Source organism: Felis catus, chromosome B1 (genome assembly GCF_018350175.1).
Source record: "Felis catus isolate Fca126 chromosome B1, F.catus_Fca126_mat1.0, whole genome shotgun sequence".
Classification (NCBI taxonomy): domain Eukaryota; kingdom Metazoa; phylum Chordata; class Mammalia; order Carnivora; family Felidae; genus Felis; species Felis catus.
In genome coordinates this window covers 163,309,259-163,313,209 of record NC_058371.1, presented here as the reverse complement: position 1 = coordinate 163,313,209, position 3,951 = coordinate 163,309,259, and the positions used below count along the sequence as shown (strand labels likewise).

Genomic DNA, 3,951 nt, shown 5'->3' with positions numbered 1-3,951 from the left:
ATGGGGTGCTTGGTTCTTTCTGTCCTCTCTATGCCCTCACTGTTAGTTATCTCATTTATTTGCATCGCTACTACATATTCATCCCCATGAAAATGATTCCAAAATCTATGTCTCTATTCCCATCTCTGGACATCTCTACCTGGATTGGCATACCCAGTGGCATCGCAGTGCAACATGTCCTAAATCAAACTGTCTTAAATCTCCACACAGATGCCATCTTCTCCTGAGACACCTGCCTGGATCACCTTCCATAAATAAGCCTCTTATCCTTTCCCCAACCACAACTTCCTGAAATTGTTTTATTTTCAGTAATAATACTTGCCAAATGCTGAACATGATGAGTTTTTTTTTTCTTGTTGTTGTTCTCCTTTCCCTTCTATATTAGACTATAAGCCCCATGAGAGCAGGGACTTGGACTCTTTGATTCTTGATGTATCCTTAGCGCCTAAAATGGTCCCTGGTCATAGTAAGTGTTCAATAAATATTTTCTGATTTGATATTTTTGAAACCTCTCATAATGGGACTCTCAAAATTAAACCTATTATTTTAGTAGGTTTAGATTAAAATAATAGTTTTAACGTTGAGACAATTTTAGATTTGCATGCAGTTGTTAAGAAATAATATGGAAGGGATCCAATGCACCTGTCGCTCGATTTCTCTCATCTTCCAAAACTGCTGTGCAATATCACAACCACAATAATGACATTGATACAGTCAATACAGAACACTTCCATGACCACATGACCATGTTCCTGTTACCCTTTTATAACCACATTCACTTCCTCCTTGCCCCTCCTCCCTCCTTAACCCCCCAAACCACTAATCTGTTCTCCATTCTTAGAATTCGGCCATTTCAAGAATTGGATATCAGTGGAACCATATAGTATGTAAACCTTTTGGATTCAGTTTTTCCACTTAGCATAATTCTATGGAGGCTGATCTGGGTTGTTACATGTGTTAACATTTCCTTGCTTCTTGTTCCTGAGCAATCCTACACAGTATGCATGTGTCAGTTTGGTTAGCCATTGAACCCTTGAAGGACATCCAAGTTGTTTCCAGTTTGGGGCCATTACAAATGAAGCTGCTATAAATATGTGTGTACAGGTTTCCCTGTAAACGTGTCTTCATTTCTCTAGAATTAACTGCTGCAAAGTACAATTTCTGGGTTGAATGGTAGCTGCATATGAATATTTGTTTAAGTTTATTTATTTATTTTGAGAGAGAGAAAGGGAGAGGGAGAGAGAGAGAGAGAGAGAGAGAGAGAAAGGGAGAGGGAGAGAGAGAGAGAGAGAGAGAGAGAGAGAAAGGGAGAGGGAGAGAGAGAGAGAGAGAGAGAGAGAGAGAACGAGCAGGGGAGGGAACAGAGAAAGAGAGAATACCAAGCAGTCCCCACATGGCGCTGAGCCCAACCGTGCAGCATAGATCCCCATGCAGGGCTTGATCCCATGAACTATGAGATCATGACCTGAGCCAAACCAAGAGTTATATGCTCAACTGACCAAGCCATCCAGGTGCCCCAGCTGGGGCAAACTTGTCAAACTGTTTTTTTAGAGTGGCTGTACCATTGTACATTCCTTCCAGCAATGTATGAATGATCCAGTTTCTCCACATCCTTACTAGCATTCTGTGTTTTCTCTATTTTTGACTTTAGTCATTCTGATGGGTGTGAGGTGATATCTCGTGGACTTAGCTTCCATTTCCAAAGGCCAGTGGTGTTGAGCACCTTTTCATGTATTTATTTACCATCTATACATCCACTTAGTGAAATGTCTGTTTAGGTCTTTTGTCTATGATTTCATTGGGTTGTTTGGGATTTTTTTTTTTTTTTTTTTTTTACTATTTTTAGAGTTCTTTATGTTTTTAAATACTAGTCTTTTCTTGGCTATATAGTTTGAAAATATTTTTCTCCCAGGCTGTAGTTTGTTTTTCCCACCTCTTTCTTTTATATTAAAAAAAAAATTTTTAACGTTTATTTAGTTTTGAAGGAAAGAGAGACAGAGCATGATTGGGGGGCTGCGGGAAGTGCAGACAGAAGAGGGAGACACAGAATCTGAAGCAGGCTCCAGGCTCTGGGCTGTCAGCACAGAGCCCGACACAAGGCTTGAACTCACAAACCGTGAAATCATGACCTGAGCCAAAGTCAGTCACTTAACTGACTGAGCCACCCAGGCACCCCTGTTTTTTGTGGTTTGTTTTTTTTGTTTGTTTGTTTGGTTGGTTGGTTGGTTGGTTGGTTGGTTTTTTCTTTTACCTCTTAACAGGATCTTTCACTGAGAAGAAATTTTAATTTGAATGAAGTTCAATTTATCAGTTTTCCTTTGATGGATCATGCTTTTGGTGTTATATGTAAGAACTCTGTGTATAGCTCTAGATCCTGGAGGTTTCTCCTTGCTTAATTTTTCTAAAATTTTTATAGTTTTGCATTTAAACTCACAATCCATTTTGAGCCAATTTCTGTATAAGGTATGAGACTTAGGTCAAGGTTCACTTTTTTTGCCTATGGGTATCCATTCACTCCAGCATCATTTTCTGACAAGGTTATATTTCTTCCATTGAATTACTTTTGTGCCTTCATAAAAAAAAAATTAGTAGGGCATATTTTGGGAGATCTAATTCTGGGTTTTCTATTCTGTTCCCTTGATCTGTGTGTTGATCCCTCTGGCAATACCACAGTCTTGATAACTGCAACTGTCTAATAAGTCTTCTTGAAATGAAGTAAACTGATTCCCCTCAATTTATTTTTATTTTTCAAAAACGGTTCTAGCTATTGTACCTCTTTTGTCTTTCCATATGAATTTGGGAATAATATTGCTATATCCAAAAAGTCTTGCTGGAATTTTGATAGGAATACCACTAACTATATGAATTTGGGGACAATGGACATCTCTGCTATTGAGTCTCACAATCCATGAATAAGTTATAGCTCTTCGTTTATTTAGGTCTTCTTTGATTTCTTTTACCAGCATTCTGTAGTTTTCAGCATTCAAGTCCTGTACGTGTTTTGTTAAATTTTTACCTAAGAATTTCTACCCAGCCCCCGCAATTATAAATGGCATTGTAATTTTAATTTCAGCAACCATTTGTTTTATGTTTTATGAATTCTATTTGCTAATACTTTATTAAGCATTTTTTGGATCTATATATCTATATCTATATTGCCTATTTTTAACTTATTTCTTTTCAGACCACCTCCTTGCAGTTTCCAGAGAGAAAATACAAAGCAAGAAACTGACTTAACTTCAAATACATAAACAATGTGTGGAGTTTAAAGCATTATTCATAACCTTATTATAGGAGAATGTCAGCTTACCCCAGGGCACTTCAGTATTCCTGAGGCATAAACATGATTTCTCTTTTCCTCCCACTGGGATGTTCTCAGGGACAAATCACTGGTCCTGCTCTTTGACATATTTTCCATGTAGAAGGTATGGAGCCCGAAAATCACGTGACAATTGCAGTGGGCCATTCCCAATCCCATGCCAGAACCAAAGGCTAATGGCCACATTCTTCTTTTAAAGAAGGTAAGTGAGAAAACAAGTCATAATTCAAATCCAGTACCTACCTTCACGACTGCCTCTGCCACGTTCCGGTCCCATGTCCTACCCAGCTCAGAATCCGACATGTTCCCCACCCACAGGTCCTGCTTTCCTTCTGCATGTATGTATTAATGGAGAATATTGATCAGTAGCTTTCTTTTTATGTAGTGTATTCATTGGATTTTAGTATCCGGGTAATACTACCTTTATAAAACGAGTTCGTCAGCATCCCTTCCCTTCTGTTTGGTGAAAGAGATTGCGCAGAATTGGTTTAATTTCCCCGTGTATGTTTGGCAGCTTTCTCCAGTGAAACCATTTGTGCCTGGAGATTTCTTCTGGGGGAATTTCAAAATCACAAATTCAATTTCCTTAATAGTTTTAGAACTATCCAAATTATTTCATATTGGCTGAGTTA

At 38.3% G+C, this 3,951-nt stretch overlaps 1 pseudogene; it reads right to left on the bottom strand.

Annotated features, from left to right (window-relative positions):
- Nucleotides 1–3,386: 3,386 nt before the first annotated feature.
- LOC101093434 lies at nt 3,387–3,622 on the bottom strand (annotated as a pseudogene).
- Nucleotides 3,623–3,951: the final 329 nt, after the last annotated feature.